Consider the following 20,489-nt stretch of genomic DNA (forward strand, 5'->3'; position numbering starts at 1 on the left):
CCAGATGAATTTCATGATTGGTTTTCCTATTTTTATGAGGAATGCCATTTGGAATTTTGATTGGAGTTTCAGTAAATCTGTATAGTGCTTTTGGTAGCATGGTCATTTTGATAATATTAATTCTGCCTATCCAAAAGATCTTTCCATCTTCTAAGGTCTTTTTTGATTTATTTCTTTAGGGTTTTGTAATTTTCATTATATAGCTCTTTCACTTCTTTTGTTGATTCCCAAGTATTTTATTTTTGAGGCTATTGAAAATGGGGTGATTTTCCTCATTTCCCTTTCTGTGGATTGTCACTGATATACAGAAATGCCTTTGATTTATGGGTGTTGATTTTATATCCTGCTACTTTGCTGAATTCATTTACTAATTCTAGAAGTTTTTTTGTGAAACTTTTAGGGTCTTCTAGGTATAGAATCATATCATCAGCAAATAGTGCTAATTTAAGTTCTTCTTTTCCTATACATATCCCTTTAATTTCTTTTGTCTAATTGCTCTGGTCAGTGTTAACATATAAAAAAGGCAGCACGCTCTCACTTCTTGGGATACCAGGACACCAGCTATGACCCCCTTCTCCCTTCTGGGAGAAGTCTGTTACACCTTTTTAAATAAACACTATTTTTATGCTTGGCTTGGCATGCTTCTCTAATGTTAAATAGAAGTGGTGAAAGAGGGCATCCCTGTCTTGTTTCAGTTTTTAGAGAGAATGCCTTCAATTTTTCTCCATTTAGAATGATGTTGGCCTGAGGCTTAGCATAGATAGCCTTTGCGATGTTGAGATATGTTCCTGTTAATCCTAGTTTTTCTAGTGTTTTAAACATAAAGAGGTGCTGTATTTTGTCAAATGCTTCTTCTGCATCTGTTGAGATGATCCATATGATTCTTATCTTTGAGTCTATTGATGTGATGAATTACATTTATTGATTTCTGTGTGTTGAACCAACCTTGTATCTGGGATGAATCCCACTTGATCATGGTGCATGATCTTTTTGATATGTTTTTGTAATTGATTTGCCAGAATTTTATTGAGAATTTTTGCATCTATGTTCATTAGAGATATTGAAGTGTTTTTTTTTTTTTAATGTGTCTTTGCTTGGTTTTGGAATCAGAGTGATATTGTCCTCATGGAATGAGTTTGGAAGTGCTGCCTCTTTTTTCTATTTTCCAAAATAAATTGGAGATTATTGGTATCCATTCTTCTTTAAAGGTCTTGTAGAACTTGGCTGTGTATCCATCCAGTCCTGGGCTTTTCTTGGTTGGTAGACTTTTGATAGTGTCTGCTTTTGAGTCACTTGAAATTGATCTGTTTAAATTGTATATATCATCCTGGTTCAATTTGGGCAAATTATGTGACTAGAAATTTGATGGTGCCTTCAATATTTTATTGGAATATTTTAAAAATAATTTCTAATTATCTTCTGTATTTCTGTAGTATCTGTTGTGATATTTTTTCTTCATCACATATGTTAGTGATTTGATTTTTCTCTCTCCTTCTCTTTGTTAGCATGGCTAAGGGTCTGTCAATTTTATTTACTTTTTTAAAGAACTAACTTTTTGTTTGTCAATTTTTTAATTGTTTCTTGTGTTTCAATTTCATTGATTTCAGCTTTGATTTTTATTATTTCCTGTCTCCTGTTGCTTTTGGTGTTGATATGTTCTTTTTCTAGGGCTTTGAGATGTATCGTTAAGTCGTTTATTTGTTGACTTTTTCTTCTTTTAAGGAATGAATTCTATGCAATGAACTCTTCTCCTAGAACTGCTTTCATAGTGTCCCAGAGATTTTTGATATGTTGTATCTGTGTTCTCATTCACCTCTAAAACCTTTTTAATCTCTTCCTTGATGTCTTCTATACCCCATTGTTCATTCAATAACATATTACTTAGTCTACAGGTGTTGGAGTGGATTTTATTTTTTATCTTATCATTGATTTCTAATTTAATTCCATTATGATCTGCTAGAATGCAGGGTAGTATCTCTACTTTTTTATATTTGCTAAGAGATGTTTTGTGGCATAGTATATGGTCTATTTTAGAGAAGGATCCATGTGGTGCTGAGGAGAAAGCATATTCACTTGTTGGTAGGTGAAATATTCTATATGTCAGTTAAGTCTAAGTTATTGATTGTATTATTGAGTTCTATAGTTTCTTTGTTCAGCTTTTATTTGGAAGGTCTATCTAGTGATGAAAGAGGTGTGTTAAAGTCACCCACAATTATTGTGTTGTGGTCTACTTGAGAAGCGTTTGTTTGATGAACATAGCTGCTCTGTTGTTTGGGGCATATATATTTATAATTGTTAAGTCTTATTGGTGTATGGTTCCCTTGAGCAATATGTAGTGTTCTTTTTTTATCCTTTTTGATTGGCTTTACTTTGGAGTCTACTTTGTTTGATATGAGGTTGGAAACCCCTGCTTGCTTCCACAGTCCATGTGAGTGGTATGATTTTTTCCAACCCTTCACCTTCAGTCTGTGAATGTCTTTGTCTATGAGATGATTCTCTTGGAGGTAGCATATTGTTGGGTCTCTTTTTTAAAAAAAATCAATCTACCAGTCTGTCTTTTGATTGGTCAGTTTAGGCCATTAACATTCAGGGTTATTATTGACACATGATTTGTATTCTCAGCCATTTTTATTTATTTTTGGTATTTAACATTACTTGGTTTCTCCTCTGATTAGATTTTCCTTTAGTGTAATCCCTCCCTCTGCTAATTTTCATCATTGTTTTTCATTTTTTTCTTCTTGGAATATTTTGCTGAGGATGTTCTGTAGTGCAGGCTTTCTTGCTCTAAATTCTTTTAACTTCCATTTATCATGGAAGGTTTTTATTTCATCATCAAATATAAAGCTTAGTTTTGCTGGATATGAGATTCTTGGTTGGCTTCTATTTTCTTCCAGAGCTTGGTATATGTTGTTCAACTATCTGCTGGCTTTGAGGGCTGGGTTGAAAAATCTGCTGAGATACTAATTGGTCTCCTCCTATATGTGATCTGATTCCTCTCTCTTGTGGCTTTTAAGATTCGATTCTTATTCTGTATGCTAGACATTTTCATTATAATGTGCCTTGGTGTAAATCTGTTGTAATTTTATACATTTGTGCCCAGTAAGCCTGTTGTATTTGGTTTTCCAATTTGTTCTTTATGCTTGGAAATTTTCTGATATCTTATTGAGGAGATTGTGCATTCCTTTGGTTTGACACTCTGTGCCTCCCTGTAGATTTGGTCTTTTGATGCTGTCCCATAATTCTTGGATGTTCTGTTCATGATTTCTAACTTTCTTCACTGTGTGGTAAACTTTTTTTTTTCAGATTGTATACTTTGTCTTCATTATCTGATGTTCTTTCTTCCAAGTTATCTAGTCTGTTGGTTATGCTTTTTATTGAGATTTTATTTGATTTATTGTTTCCTTCATTTCAAGAATTTCTGACTTTTTTTTTCAGGGACTGTATCTCTCTCTTGAAGTAATCTTTTGCTAACAGTATTTGTTCTCTCATCTCCTTGTTGGAGTGATCATTTTTTGCCTGTATTTGCCCATTTAGGTCATGTTTTTAAATTAACAGATCATTTTAATTATGAACTTTCTAAACTCCTTCTCTGATATTTCATCCACTTTGCTGTCCATGGGTTCTGGTTTGTTTGGGGCACTTTCCTCCCTCCCTTGTTTTTTTGTGTTATCTATTTGTCTTTTTTTTTTTTGCAGTGTGAATCCGAGATATTACAGTTTCTACCATGCAGATTGTTTGTACCTCACCTTGATGTTGGGCTTCCAGAACCTGCTGGTGTCCCTTAATGAAGGCTACTGCATCCTGGGTCTGGGTCTTGGGTAAGTTGGAGTGGGAGGATCTGGGATGCTGGGCTTGACCTCCCCTGTTAGTCTGATGGTAGGAAGGGGTGGTCCTGCACCAGAGGCTAGGCTCTGGCAGTGTCTGCCCTGCTGGGAAAGGGTGGACCAGGCCTGCTGTGTACCTGGGCCCTGCAGAGGCAGGTGTGGGTGAATGTAGGCCAGGCTTTACCCCTCACATTAGTCTGCTGGTTGGAAGGGGTAGTCCTGCACCAAAGGCTTGGCTCTGGTTGTATCTGCCCTTCTGGGAAAGGGCTGGACCAGACCTGCTGTGCACCTGGGACCCCAGAGGCTGGTGTGGGTGGGTCTACCCCACCTCAGTATTTGATGGTGGGTTGGTTCCATTACTGACTGTGGATACCAATATCCATAAGTCCAATATAAAATTTGTATAGTATTTGCATATAATGTATGCACATACTTTACTATACTCTAAATTACATCCAAATTACTTATAATACCTAATGCAATGTAAATGTTAAATAGTCACCCTTTGTTTTATAGAGTAATATTTATAGAGTATTGACAAAAAAAAGATTTAAGGTATGTTGGCACAGACTAAATTTTTTATTTTTTTCAAATAATCTCAATCCATAGTTGTTTGAGTCCATGGACTTGGATATTGACAGCAAGCCTATATGTTCTATATAGTTTTCCCTAGTGTGTTAGTTGACTCCTGCCCCCATGATTTCTTTTGATTCACACAGTTTTTTAATCTCCTGTTATTTTCTTTTTTGCCTGAACTTTCTTTTTATCCTCTTCCTCCTCCTCTCCTTCTCCTTCTCCTCCTCCTCCTCCTCCTCCTCCTTCTTTACTATTGTTCTTGTTGTTATGTTGTTGTACTGAGGATTGAACCCAGGCACTCTGTACCACTGTACTACATCCCAAAGATATCGCTATTATCATTATTATTAGGCAATTGGGGACCGGGAATTGAACCCATATGTGGCAAGCACTCTGCCACTGAGTCACACTCCAGCCCTTTCTTCCTTATCTGAAAATGGAAAGTCAGTATTTTTTGTATTATGAGCCATTTGATGAATTACATTTATTTTACTTATTTATTTTTATGTGGTGCTGAGGATTGAACCCAGGGCCTTAAATGTACTTGGCGAGCATTCTACTGCTGAGCCACAACCCCAGCCAGATAGTTCTTTATTTTTTATTTGAGAAAAATGTGCTGTTATTTTCTCCATGAAACGAGGGGATATGAGATTCTTGTTGTTATTGTTGTTTTGCTGGTGTTTGGATGCAGTAAGGTAGAGGCCACCAAATGGTCATTTGGCTAAGGGAAACAGCTTTCTTTAAAGTATTTTATTTGTGTCTGTGCCTGTCTTAGACTGTCATAGATTGAGTGGCTTAAAAACAAACATCAATTTCTCAAAGTTTTGGAGACTAAGTAGCTCAAGAACAAGCTACGGGAAGGTCCAGTATCTGGTGATCCACTTGCTGACTTGCAGATGGCCAACTTCTTGCTGTATCCTACTTGGTAGACAGTTAGAGAAAAGCAAGATCTCATGTCTCTTTATGCAAGGACAATGATCCAATTCATGAGGTCTCCAATCTCATGACCTAATTACTTCCAAACACTCCATCTTCAAATATCATCATCTTAGGTTTTAGGATTCAATATATGACATTGGGGGTGACATAAACTACCTATCTACAGCTTGTATAACTCTTTAGTTGGAAGATATGGGAGATGATAAGGAAAATAAAGGAATTTTCTATTAAGTTGCTTCTCAGTTTCAAAGTCCCCAGTTGCCTAACTTCTTTCCAAATTTCAGAGTTCTCCTAGGCTCATTGTTGTGTCATGTCAAGGGTTTTTAAATTATAAGGACAACCTAAGAAGAGCTTCTACATTGTGGCTTAAATTCAAGATATAGAATTTTTCCAACATTATGATGAACATTTTCAAACACAAAGCAAAACTGAAAGAAGTTTATAATAAATACCTAAATACCAAAACCACCTAGATTTTATCACTGACGTGGTATACTTGTGTTACCATGGTCCTGAATAGCTAAAGTATGGAAAGAACACTGTTGAGAGCCACAGCCGAAGGGGCCCCAGCAAACTTCCAGCTGCCAGCAATCCAGCTGCCGGCTGATGATTGGCTCACAGTGGCCCCAGCAACATCTAGCTGATTGGCTCCTCAGCCCCAGCAACATCTAGCTGATTGGCTCCTCTGCGGTGATGCTCATTGGACTGTTTCCCTGCCCTTTCAGACCACGGAGCTGCTCATTGGGGGACTTTTTGGCTCTGCCCACGTGACCCAGCCAATCGGCCTCAAGAGCAGGAGGATTGTGGGAGGTGGAGAGAAGCTTGTGGGGGGGGAGAGAGAGGCTTGTGGAAAGCCGGTGGTGGCAGTTGAGGCTCTGAGGGGTTTTTCCTGAGAGGCTGTTTTGTTTGGCGTGTTTGGTTCTAAAAATAAAGTTAGTTTCTTTTGACAAGTGGCTCCTGATTGTGCCCAGCCAGACTGCGGCATTTGGTGGCTCGCACGGGGAGCGACTGAGGGTAAGTGAAACTGCTCGCCCCTGAGGGCAGGGCGAGAGGATGGGTAGCCATTTTAAGATTCTTCTTTTGTTATTTTGTTTCACTTTTGTTTTAAGTTGCCTGTCCCTGGAGATGAGTGAGACGGAAGAAAAACTGCTCACATCTGAGGAAAAACTATTTACGTCTGAGGAACAGATAGGGAGAAAGGACGGATGCACATGTCAGGAGGATAGAAAGGCTATAATGACTTTTTGTTGTTCCCTTTTTATCTCATTCTGTCTCGGTTTTGTTTGGCGTCATCTTGTTGGGTTGTATTATAGTAGAAATACGGGATCAGAAATTAGTAAAAAACAAACTGAAAGAGTGTTAAGTAAATTGTTAGAGGAAGGAGGCATCTCAGTAAAATCAAGAACAGTCAGGGCATACGTTGATACAATACAAAAATGTAGCCCATGGCTTTTTAAGGAGGAGTTGTTAAATATATCACAATGGAACCATCATGGTGAAGATTTAAAAAGAATAGAAAAGAAAAGCCCAGGGACTCTGCCAGTTGGCACATTGCCATTGTGGACGTTCGTATCTTGTTTGCTTAGTCCAAAGCCTTCAGTTCAGACAATGGTAGAGGAAGGAGAAGACATAATGATTCAAGTAAAAGAGAAGGTCTCTCAAGTTAGTCAGACAGAGGAAAAGATTCAAGTAAAAAAGAAGGTCTCTCAAGTTAGTCAGACAGAGGAAAAGATTCAAGTAAAAGAGAAGGCCTCTCAAGTTAGTCAGACAAGAAAGTGTAAAACAGAAAAAGCCATCAGAGGGAAAGTTACAACAGGAGATTGCTACTAACACCTTTCTATCACCAGAGGACATAAGTGTCCAACTAACAAGGCCACCTCCATATGCTGGGAGGTCCCCAACCCCCGCAGTTGATAGTTGGGATCCTGAGACAAGATCTCAAATATTAACATGCCCTGTATTTGAGGCAGGAGGGCAGCGATTTTACCAAGTTTTAAATTTCAAAACAGTGAAGCAGCTAAAAGAGGCTGTAACAACCTATGGTCCTCAAGCACCCTTCACTGTAAGCTTGGTCGAATCCATTAACAACTTGAACATGACGCCAGCAGATTGGGCTAATATGTGTAAAGCTGTGCTAAATGGAGGACAATACCTGTTATGGAAGGTTGCCAATGAGGAATTTTGCAAGGAGACGGCTAGGCGAAATGCAGCAGCTGGTTATCCTCAGAGAAATCTAGATATGTTGTTAGGAAAGGGACCTTATGAGGATCAGCAGCAACAAATGGCATATGATCCTGGCGTATACGCACAAATTGCTGCAGATGCAATTAAGGCATGGAAGACTTTACAAGGACATGGAGGTTTACAAGGTCAATTATCTAAGGTAATACAAGGAGCTAATGAACCTTATGCTGAATTTGTAGATAGGCTTATTCAAACAGCTACCAGAGTTTTTGGGAATACAGAACAAGCAATGCCATTACTAAAACACCTGGCTTATGAGCAAGCGAATCGTTGGTGCAGAGATATCATTAGACCATGGAAACATGAAGATTTAAACACATATATTAAATTATGTAGAGACATTAATGAACAAGAGCAAGTCGTGGCAGCTGCAGTAAAACAGGCTTTAGATGCCAGAGACATTAATGAACAAGGGCAAATTGTGGCAGCTGCAGTAAAACAGGCTTTAGATGCCAGGCCAAGAACATGCTACAATTGTGAACAAACAGGACATTTTAAAAGGAATTGCCCCATTGGAGGAGGGTTTAACAAAACTAGGTATCCAAGGAGTAGAATACCAGGTATTTGCCCACGATGCCGTAGAGGGAGACATTGGGCTAATGAATGCCGTTCTCAAACCACCATAGAGGGTACTCCATTATCAAAAAACGAACAAGGACCAGGTGTTTATCCACGATATCGTGGAGAAAGGCATCAGGCTCCATTGCCAAAAAATGGACAAGGGGGCCCAATGCTCCGGGGCCCAAAACCACAAATATACGGAGCACTGGAGGAACCCAGCAACCCCATCAGGGTAGTGCCCAGGACACATTGTCCATCAGATCCCTCATCAGACAAACCAGAGGGAGCGCAGGGTTGGACATCTGCGCCTCCGCCAGAGCAGTACTAACTCCAGAGATGGGAGTTCAAATCATTCCCACAGGGGTGAAAGGACCTCTTCCCAAAGAAACAGTAGGCTTATTATTGGGACGCAGCTCTTCTACTCTAAAAGGACTTATGATAAGTCCTGGGGTAATTGATCCCGATTATGAAGGTGAAATAAAAATTATAGCCAGTTCTCCAAAGGGTATATCAGTAATTTCACCAGGAGATAGAATAGCACAGTTACTAATAATACCCAGCCTACATGATAAATTTTCCAGTCGTACTGTAGAAAGAGGTTCCAAGGGATTAGGTTCCACAGGTGTAGATTGGGCTATGCTTTCTTTAAATTTAGATTCTCGCCCCATGCTAAAACTAAATATTCAAGGACATGAATTTAATGGACTACTGGATACAGGTGCAGACCTTAGCATCATCTCTCGTCAAGAATGGCCAAAACATTGGCCATTACAACAAGCCACTCAAACGCTTCGAGGCCTAGGAGTGGCGACTAATCCCCATAGAAGTGCAATGGTATTAGATTGGAAGGATCCTGAAGGATGTGAAGGAACTATACAGCCATATGTATTGGATCATCTTCCCGTAAATTTATGGGGACGAGATGTCCTAGATCAATTAGGTTTGACATTAACAAATAACATCAACCAAAATGCACCCACTATTATGACTAGACAAGGTTTTAGGAAAGGAAAAAGATTAGAAAAACAAGAACAAGGTATAGCAGCACCAATACAAATAGATCAAGGAACAGACAGACATGGGTTGGATTTTCAGAAAGGGCCACTGAGACAATAAAAATTACTTGGAAATCAGAAAGACCAGTGTGGGTTCCTCAGTGGCCCCTGACTAAAGAAAAGATACAAGCAGCCCATGACCTGGTCAAACAACAATTAGCAGAAGGACATATACAACCTTCTGTATCTCCCCATAATACTCCCATTTTTGTCATCAAAAAGAAATCTGGTAAATGGAGATTATTGCAAGATTTAAGAGCCATTAATAATGAGATGGTTATTATGGGACCTGCTCAATCAGGGATTCCTCAGTTGTCTGCTTTGCCAAAAACCTGGTATGTTTTAGTTATAGATATTAAAGATTGTTTTTTTTCAATTCCAATTCATCCTGAGGATAGTCCACGTTTTGCATTTACTATCCCTGCACTGAATCATGAAGGTCCTGATCAGAGATATGAATGGAAAGTACTCCCTCAAGGGATGGCTAACAGCCCAACTATGTGTCAAATTTATGTTAACAAAGCAATCCAGCCACTTAGAAATCAAAATTCTGAACTACAAATATTTCACTATATGGATGATGTATTATTAGCACACAAAGATAAAAACACATTGCTAGAATGTTATGCCACACTTACAAACTTATTAAAAAATTATAATCTAGAGATAGCAATAGATAAAGTACAATTAAATTTTCCAATTAATTATTTAGGAGTTCTATTGTCCTCAACCATGGTCCGTCCACCAAAAATTCAAATACGAGTAGATCAACTCAAATCACTTAATGACTTTCAAAAGTTATTAGGAGACATAAATTGGATAAGGCCTTATTTAGGTATACCAACAGGAGAGTTGGGACCTTTATTTGATATCCTAAAAGGTCCATCAGATCCAAATTCACCCCGAATGTTAACGCCTGAAGCAAGAAAGGCATTAAAAATCATTGAAACATATATGGAAAATATGCATTTGGATAGAATTGATATAAGTTTGCCTTTATTATTTATTGTACTACCAACAAAAAATATTCCTACAGGAGTATTTTGGCAAGAAGGTCCATTATTATGGATACATTTATCTTATTCTCCTAACACTATTCTTACTAGGTATCCTGAGGCTGTAGGACAATTAATACTCAAAGGAATAAAAGCAGCAAAGGGAGTGTTTGGAATTTCTCCCAATAAAATTATTACTCCATATACTATGAATCAAATTGATGAGTTAGCTAATGAGTTAAATACTTGGGCAATAATCATGTGCAAATCTAATGTTTCATTTGATAACCACTTACCATCTAATCCTTTATTGTCTTTTTGGTCATTGCATCCTGTAATTTTTCCAAAAATGACAAGAAAAACACCTATCATGAATGCTCCAAATATATTCACTGATGGGTCAAATAATGGTACAGCAGCAGTAGTTACCCCTGATCAAACTTTTACATTTTTAGTACCCAAACAATCAGCTCAAAAGGTAGAGCTTAATGCAGTTTTACAAGCTTTTGTGATGTTTAAAGATTCTGTATTTAATTTATTTTCTGATAGTCAGTATGTAGTTAATGCTATAGTATCTCTTGAAGATGCTGGTAGGATTTCCCCTTCTTCTACTGTTTTCTCTTTGCTTTCCACTATACAAAGTCTAATCTGGGACAGAAAAGATCCATTCTTTATAGGACATATCAGGGCACATACAGGATTGCCTGGAGCCCTTAGTTTGGGCAATGATTTAGCAGATAAAACTACACATGACATACATATTTTCTCTACACTAGAAGAAGCTATAAATTTTCATAAAAAGTTCCATGTCAATGCTAATACTTTACAAAAGCGTTTTAAAATAACTAAGGAACAAGCTAGACAAATAATAAAACAATGTCAAAATTGTGTGACCTTTTTACCACAAGTTAATCTTGGAGTCAATCCTAGAGGATTGATACCTAACCATATTTGGCAGATGGACGTCACACACTTGCCAGAATTTGGAAAATTAAAATATTTGCATGTTACAGTTGATACTTCTTCTGGATTTTTGATGGGCTCCCTTCATGCCGGAGAAAAAACTAAAGATGTTATAGCTCATTGCTTACAAAATTTTGCCACTGTGGGTGTTCCAAAACAGTTAAAAACAGATAATGCCCCTGGTTATACTTCTACCTCTTTTAAACAATTTTGCTCAACATTTGGCATTACTCATATAACAGGAATCCCATACAATCCACAGGGACAAGGCATAGTTGAAAGAGCTCATCAAACTATTAAAATGTACTTATTAAAGCAAAAAGAAGGAATTGGGAAGGGGTATATATTCCCCAAAGATAAACTTAAAATAACCCTTTTTACTCTAAACTTTTTAAATTTGGATTCATCAGGACTTAGTGCTGCGGAAAGGCATATGTGTCCAAAAAATGTACATAAGCCCAAGGTACTTTGGAAGGATATTCTAACAGACAATGGAAAGGTCCTGACCCAGTAATTGTCTGGAGTCGGGGGTCTGTTTGTGTGTTTCCACAGGGAGAACAGCAGCCGATTTGGATTCCAGAGAGATTAACCAAGGTCCTGACCCAGTGATTGTCTGGAGTCGGGGGTCTGTTTATGTGTTTCCACAGGGAGAACAGCAGCCGATTTGGATTCCAGAAAGATTAACTAAAGCGATTTCTACAGACCAAAAAGAAGATGATTTGGCTCAAATCCATAACAACTGATATCCAAAACTCCAGTTTGGCTATTCTTACATCTGCAACAGAACCAGGATGCTTTTTTCAATATCTATTTTATTATTGCCCTTTGCCATATCATGAAGTTCTATTTTGTTTTTTGAGCTCATACAGACCTAGGTTAATGTTTTGCTGATCAGTTCTATTTTTTGACTATAGAGTTTTTAAACATTGCAATGGAGATTTCACCTGTAAAAAGTTATAAGGCCTTTACTATAATGTTATGTGTTGTATGTATTATGTTATGTGTGCACACTTGTGTTTTGTGTTATATGTTTGAATGTCCATATATCATATATGATGAGCGCTCATGATAAAATGGATCCAAATATTTTTTTTTTCACGTGATTTATATGGTTTAATTTAAATTGGGTAAACAACTGTTGAGGATTGTTTTAATATGTAAACAAAAAAGAAGGTTAACAGATCTGTTTGTTTACTTTCACCTTTCCTTTTCATTATATTTAATAATTCTCTTAAAGATAATGTAAACTGTTAAGAAAATTGTTTTCTTTTAGTGCCTTCTGTAATGTTACATAATTTTTTCTTTAGCCATTATTGCCTGAATTCCTATCTTCATCCCAGTGCCGGTGAAGACAATGTAAATTGTTAAGAAAATTGTTTTCTTTTAGTGCCTTCTGTAATGTTACATAATTTTTTCTTTAGCCATTATTGCCAGAATTCCTATCTTCATCCCAGTGCTGGTGAAGTCAAAGATAAAACCAATCTACACCTTCTACAATAGCCATCACTGAACTGCTTGCAGAACTTGCCTGGACACATTGTGAGCTCACCTGTATGCATTTTGAACTATCTGTTGGTGCAGCGACTTGTGGTAGTGTTGGGGTATTTTTGCTGATGATGTCACCGGTGGTACAATTTTTCAAAGGAGCCCTCAATTGGCTTAATGTCATGGCATTTTGCATCCTCCTCTACTAGTGATGGTCTAAAATTTGGGGGCCAACAGAGGTGAGGCAAAGAACCTCACCCCCCCACTGGTGCAAAGGCCTATCCACAAGTATAGCTGTATGCTGGACCGGTAGTCAGTGACGGGTATGATCCAATTGCAGTGGTACCAACCTAAGACAGGAGGCTGACGCCTAGAGGTCAGTTCATCCGATGACGGGTAAGGACCATATGTTGAATTGGACTGCCTAACAGGCACGGTCCCTAAGCCACATGCTTGTTGTTTAAACAGAGAGGGGGAGATGTTGAGAGCCACAGCCGAAGGGGCCCCAGCAAACTTCCAGCTGCCAGCAATCCAGCTGCCGGCTGATGATTGGCTCACAGTGGCCCCAGCAACATCTAGCTGATTGGCTCCTCGGCCCCAGCAACATCTAGCTGATTGGCTCCTCTGCGGTGATGCTCATTGGACTGTTTCCCTGCCCTTTCAGACCACGGAGCTGCTCATTGGGGGACTTTTTGGCTCTGCCCACGTGACCCAGCCAATCGGCCTCAAGAGCAGGAGGATTGTGGGAGGTGGGGAGAAGCTTGTGGGGGGAGAGACAGGCGTGTGGAAAGCCGGTGGTGGCAGTTGAGGCTCTGAGGGGTTTTTCCTGAGATGCTGTTTGTTTGGCGTGTTTGGTTCTAAAAATAAAGTTAGTTTCTTTTGACAAGTGGCTCCTGATTGTGCCCATAAGAAACAAAGCAGAGTGTTCTCACTAAGAACTAATTGAATCTGAAATTTCAAACAGCTGACACAAACCATTTTTGATTCCCTGGTACAATTCCATTCATTCATCTCTATAGGGCAAAACAAAGAGAAACCTAAAAATAAAAACTGTCCTTGCACATGAACCCATGAGCCTAGGTTAACCAAAATTGGTGAGCAATGTGAGACTGATGAAAGGATCAATTCTGCCAAATTCCAATGAAACCCATCTAGCAATTTAGGGGATAAATTTCAGTAAATTAGTAATTTCATTCTCTCAACTAAAATACTTTCAAAAGAAGGTGTTTCTACATCTGATGAGAATTGCTTTTGGTTAGGGGTATTTCCCAAAAAAAAAAAAAAAAGTGAATGTGCTCACTGAAAAGTAATTGAGATGTTGATATTTCAAGCAGCTAGCACAAAAAACATTTTTGTTTTGCAGGTCCAAATCCCTTCATTCAGCCATAAAAGGCAAAACACAGTGAAACCTAAAAATAAAAATTGTCCTTCAAAGGGAATCCTTGAATGTAGAAAAACAAAATTGGGAGAGCAATGTGGAACTCGTAAAAGGATCAATTCTACCTATTTTAATCAGATACATCTGGGAATGTTTTGGAGAAATTTTAGTAAATTGGTACTCTCTTGCTAGTAGCCAAAGCACTTCCATAAGAAGGTATTACTCCATGTACTGAGAACTGATACTTAGGGCTACCTCAACCACAATCAAAGCAGAGTGTGCTCATTAAGAACTAATTGAATTTGTGAAATTTCAAGCAGCTGCCAAAAACCATTTTTTTTTTTTATTTCCAGGTCCAGTTCCATTCACTCATTCATATAAAGCAAAATGCAGTGAAACCTTTTTAAAAAAGTGTCATTGCAATGGATTCTTTGAACCTAGAAAAATAAAATTTAGAGAGGAATGTGGGACTCTTGAAAAGATCAATTCTACCAAGTTTTAATGAAATCCATATGATAATTTTGGAGAAAAATTTCAGGACATATGTAATTTCTGCTAGCATCAAAAGCACTTACCTAAGAAGATTATCCTGCATGTGCAGAGAATTGCTTCTTTTTAGGGCTACTAAAATCAAAAACAAAGCAGAGTGTGCTTACTAAGAAGTAATTGAGTCCGTAAAATTTCAAGCAGCTGCCACAAACCATTTTGATTCCCAGGTACAATTCCATTCATTCATCTTTATAGGGCAAAGCAAAAAACAAACACACACACACACACACACACACACACACACACACACACAAAAAAAAAAACTTAAAAATGAAAAGTGTTCTTGCACATGAACCCACGAGCCTAGATTAACCAAAATTGGGGAGCAATGGGAGACTAGTGAAAGAACCAATTTCACCAAGTTCCAATGAAATCTGTCTGGAAATCTAGGGGATAAATTACATGGAAATTGATAATTTCATTCTCACAACTAAAGTGCTTCCAAAAGAAGATTTTCCTGCATGTGATGATAATTGCTTCTGCTTAGGGCTATTTCAACTAGAAACACAGCAGAGTGTACTCACTGAGAAGTAATTGAGATGTTGATATTTCAAGCAGCTAGCACAAACCTGTTTTGATTTGCAGGTCCAATTCCCTTCAGTAAATCATAAAGGTCAAAATGCAAAAAAAGCTAAAAAGGAAAAGTGTTCTCGGAAGGGAACACTGGATCCTAGGTAAACAAAATTTGGAGAGTAATGTGTAATTGATGGAAATATGAATTGTGTCAATTTCAATGAAATCTGTCTGAAAATCTTGGGGAAATATTTCAGTAAATTGGTAATTTCTGCTACCATCAAATGCACTTCATAAGAATGCATTCCTCCATGTGCTGAGAAGTTTTTCTGCTTAGGGGTACTGTGGGGAGCCACTCTGAATGATTAGTGTCTTCTGTCTTGGAGCAGAGAGGCTTTGACCATCACTATATCTCATAGTGACTTGGACATTGCCCCAGTCCCAGAAATTTGAGCACATCTTCAGACACAGGCGTTGCCCTATGGCCCTTGGGTCGAATTACACCCACGTGTCCCTTGTAACTTCATCCCTTCTTACCTTTTTTAGATGGAACTTTCTAAGAATGAGAGTCCTCCCATTCCAAAAAAAAAAAAAAAAAAAAAAAAAGCCCACTTCCAAACATCATTCATTCTCTCTCTCTCTCTCTCTCTCTCTCTCTCTCTCTCTCTCTCTCTCTCTCCCCTCTCTCTCTTTCCAGCCTCTCATGACTATCCATCAGTCTCCCATTTGGGGAGCTTGAGGCTGAGAGTGGAGTGTGTGACTGTGTTTTATTTGGTGTCCCTGGAAATTCACATTAGCGACCTTAAGTTCAGCTGCCCCCACAGGCCTGGGGCAGCTGGTGGCACCTGGAACCAGGGACCCCTCGGGGGTGAATTTCCAGGTTACTGAGAGAGCACACTACAGAAATTTAGTGAACCGTGATTCTTTGGGGGATCACAGAGGAAGCAGACATTTTCAGAGCCAGGGACTTTAAAGAATTATTATGGGCAGTTCTATGTCTTCAGATTAAGAAATGTATTTGACAATTCTGGAGACAATAATCAACTGGAGAGGAAAACAAGTCCAAAGGGCTCAGCTAGCTCAGTTCCGGAAAAAAGATTAGCGAGGTGTGTCCGTGGCTTTGCCAGCACGACTCACCAGATTTATATACTTGGGAGAGGCAAGGTAGAAAATTATATAAAGGCTGCGTCTCTGTCATGCTGTCTAAAAGCACAATAGAATTCATTTCTGTCTCTTGTTTTTTTCCCCTTTCCCCTCACTTCCTCTTATATGTAATTTTGTATAACAATGAGGGTCTCCTTCCTTTACCATGCAATTTCCCTTCTCTCTCTCTTTCCCTCCCCGCTCTCGACCCTGTTTAATGGTGATCTTCTTCTCATGCTCTTCCTCCCTATTCTGTTCTTAGTTGCTCTCCTTATTAGATGGGGTAGAGAGGGAAGATGGGAGGAGAGGGGAGGGGAGGGGGGATAGTAGAGGATAGGAAGGGCAGCAGAATACAACAGACACTAGTATGGCAGTATGTAAAAAAGTGGATGTGTAACCGATGTGAATCTGCAATATGTATACGGGGTAAAAATGGGAGTTCATAATCTGCTTGAATCAAATGTATGAAATATGATATGTCAAGAGCTTTGTAATGTTTTGAACAACTAATAATAAAAAAAGTAAAAAAAAATAAAAGTACAATAGAGAGTATCCAGAAGGTCTAGACAGCTTTAGAAATGTGTCTTTTTGATGATCTAGAACAGGACCAATGGTCCCCAAGGACCTGCTGAAAGGGCTTCAGAGAGCTTTTAGAAGTATGGAGCAGAAGAAATGGCCCAAGACTGCTTTCAAGCAGTTCTCTCTTTCTCTGGTGGGTCTGAGGACGGATTCAATTTTTGCTCAGTCTGCAGCTCGCAAACCGCAGACAGGCAGCCTTGGGGCAAAACCTAAAATAAAAATTTAGTCTCTGCTGATCAAAAATTTAGTCTCTGCTGAGCCAGTCAGACCCAGCAGCTTAGAGGAGTACCAAGGGGCACATTCCAGAGAGGAAAGTAGCTCTGATTGGATTTTGGTGAGGATAATTCAAAATGGAGAGGAGCAAGATGGACAGACAAAAAAGAGTCACAATTTGAGGGGACTCAGAAGATAAGGAACACCTGGAGGAGAGTTTTACTAAATTACCAGCTGGCCTAGCACCCCCCTTTCGAATTTGGCCGCTCTCCTTCAGGAGAACAGGGTTCAATAAGTACTCTGAACTGGTGATTGCCATGCTTCCACCCCTACAACATAGCCTTAGAAGAGTGCAGAAAAGTTGGGAAAGACATAACAGGTTTTCAGCTTTTTCCAGTCTTTGAACAGATTAACAAACATAACCAATATATCCTCATGTACACTGAAGTTTCCTTTTAAGACTCTAAAGGAACTCAAAAGCGCTTGCAGTACATATAGTCCAAATTCACCCTTTGTGCAAAGCCTGCTTGATTTGTTATGCCACATGCCTTTACCCCCAAATGACTGGAATTCAATGGCCAAGGCTTGCCTTTCTGGGGGTGATTATCTCCTTTGGCAATCTCACTGGCTGATTATTGTACTGAACAGGTTGTGAGGAACAGGAGTCAAGGCTTTGATGCCCCTTTGGAAATGCTAATTGGAACTAGGGAATTTGCGGACCTAGAGAGACAAGTTATGATCTAGCCATTTATGATCAGATCACTGCATGTGCCAAAAGAGCATGGCTCCAGATATCTTCCCAGGATCAAGCAAAGTTAGATTTTAGCCAGATAGAACAGGAGTCAAAAGAAAAATTTTCTGATTTCATAAAGCATCCGTACTAAGCAGCTAACAGGTCAATCGGAGATTCAAATGCCTCCGAATTCATAATGAGCTATCATTTGAAAACACCAATAAAATTTGTCAGGACATCCTCCAACCCCATCAGAAGAAAGGGACAGTTTCTGAATTTATTCACTTGTGTATGGATGTTGGTCTTACACAATTATAAGGTTTTACGCTCACCACGGCTTTAAAACAGATACTTCAGCTCCACTCCCAGAGGCGTCATTCTCGTGGTGGTGTTTTAATTGTGGCAGGACTTGGCATTTGGCAAGGGAATGCAACTCCACACAATAGGGCAGAAATCGCTCCCGGGTCACCCCGGCAGCATTACCAGATAGAAAGCTGCGTGGTGACAGGAACAGATGTGGTGGTGGCCTGCCTCCATTTCTAACTTCACTTATGCCCCCTTTCAGGCCAAAAAACGGAGGTTTGGGCCTATCCCAGGCCTGATACACAATGGGGGGGGGGGCTCTACAGTACACATGAGAGGAGGATTCGGAGTCACAGGCCTTGATGTCATCACAGCCAACCATGGCGGATCATCATTATTAACAGTCAGCTCCACCCAGAAAGTACTTTTATGACCAGCCATGCTAATAAACTTAACACCTGAAATGGGACTACAGCAAGTTCCTACTGGAATCCATGAACCATTACCCCCAGGTACCATAGCCCTAATTTGGGGGCAAAATAATTTTAAAGAGTGAATTCAAGTAATGCCAGGAGTTACTGATTTGGAGTTTAGCTATGAGCTAACAGTCACTGTGAAATCAGAGCATGCCATTCGGCTCTCTACAAAAGACATGCTGACAATCAGTACTTTTACCTTGCCTTTCAGTGGACAGATCATTTAAGACCTCAACTCCCAGGTTCCCAAACAGTGTGTACTGGGCTCAATTAATCCTGCAGGAGTGCCCCCTACTGGAACTTAAAATCAACCTTTAAAATAAATTAAGGTATTGTAGATACTGGGGCAAATAAATCTGTTTTATCTCGCAGGTTTTGGCCCAAAATCTGGCCTTTACGTATTGTGCCTGCCAATTTAGAAGGCATAGGGCAGATCTCTAAACCTGCCCAGAGTATTCAGTATCTTCGCTGAGAAGATCGAGACGGTAATACTGGAATTTTCAACTGGACACATTACTGGTAAATTCATGGGGTAGAGATTTTTTAAGCAGTTTAGGATTATTAGTAGTAACTAAATTCTATCATGTCATTTGAGGGACTTAATAAAGGATTTACTCCTAAAGAATTTGAGGGAAACCTACTTATGACCCAGTCTCCTCAACAGAGATTAATTAATGCACACAATCAAAATTTTTGGTGGGGGCCCTGACATTTTTCATTTCCCCAAAAAACAGCATAAAAAATTAATTGGCTCACAGAAGAGACAATCTGAGTTAACCAATGGCCCTTAACAGGGGAAAAACTAAAATAGCCCACATGTTAGTTGAGGAACAGCTTCAAGATGGTCATTTAGAGCCTATTCTCAGCCCCTGAAATACAAAAATCTTTGTAATAAAGAAAAAATCTGGTAATTGGAGATTATTACAAGACCTTATTAGAACCCATTGGAATGTTACAATCTGGGCTTCCTTCTCCTACACTATTCCTTTAGATTATTATTTGATAGTAGTTTTAAAAGATTGTTTTTCTCTATACCTTTGCACCCAGATGACTGTAAAAAGTTTGCCTTTAGTGTCCCAGCAATTAATTTTAAAGAACCAGTTAAAAGATATTGCTGGAAATTGCATGTGTAATAGTCCTACCCTATGTCAAAATTTTGTGGCACAAGCTATCACACCTGTGAGGAAAAAATTCCCTGATGTTATTATTCATTTTATGGGTGACATACTTTTAGTTCATCCTAATTCAGATGTACTCTTTTTTTTGCCCAAATAGAGAATTTACTCCCAGCATTGGGTTTGTGCATTGCACCTAAAATTGTGCAAAACACATCTCCTTTTCAATATCTAGGTCATGTGATTGAAGGACATAGAATCCGTCCTCAAAACTTACAAATGAGAGTCAAGGAGCTGCACATCCTTAATGATTTTCCAAAAATTATTAGGAGATATTAATTGGCTGAGGCCATCTTTAAAGCTAAGTTCTTTAGATTTAAGTTCTTTATTCCAGATATTAGAGGGAGATCTTTCTCCAACTTCTTCTCATCGTCTCACAGCAGAAGCGAAAATGGCTTTGAGGAAAGTTGAAATTGCTATTAAAAATGCTCAACTTACTAGAATTAATCCACAAGAGCCTATATATTTATTGATATTTCCAACTGTGTATGCTCCTACTGGAGCCATATGGCAAACATTGGGAGTTATGGAGTGGATTCATTTAGCCCACTCTCCTCAAAAGTCATTAACTCCTTTTCATGATTTTGTTCCTCAATTAATGTTAAAGGGCAGAACAACAGTTTTACAGCTAGTTGGATCAGAACCTAATATTGTAATATTTCCATTTTCTGCTCAACAAAATGATTGGCTCTTTCAAAAGTCTAATTTTTGGCAAGTAGCTTTTGTTAATTTTCCTGGTCAGATAGAGAGTAATTTTCCTCATGATAAAATTATTCAATTTGCAT

The sequence above is a fragment of the Marmota flaviventris genome, chromosome 4, assembly GCF_047511675.1.
Source record: "Marmota flaviventris isolate mMarFla1 chromosome 4, mMarFla1.hap1, whole genome shotgun sequence".
Classification (NCBI taxonomy): Eukaryota; Metazoa; Chordata; class Mammalia; order Rodentia; family Sciuridae; genus Marmota; species Marmota flaviventris.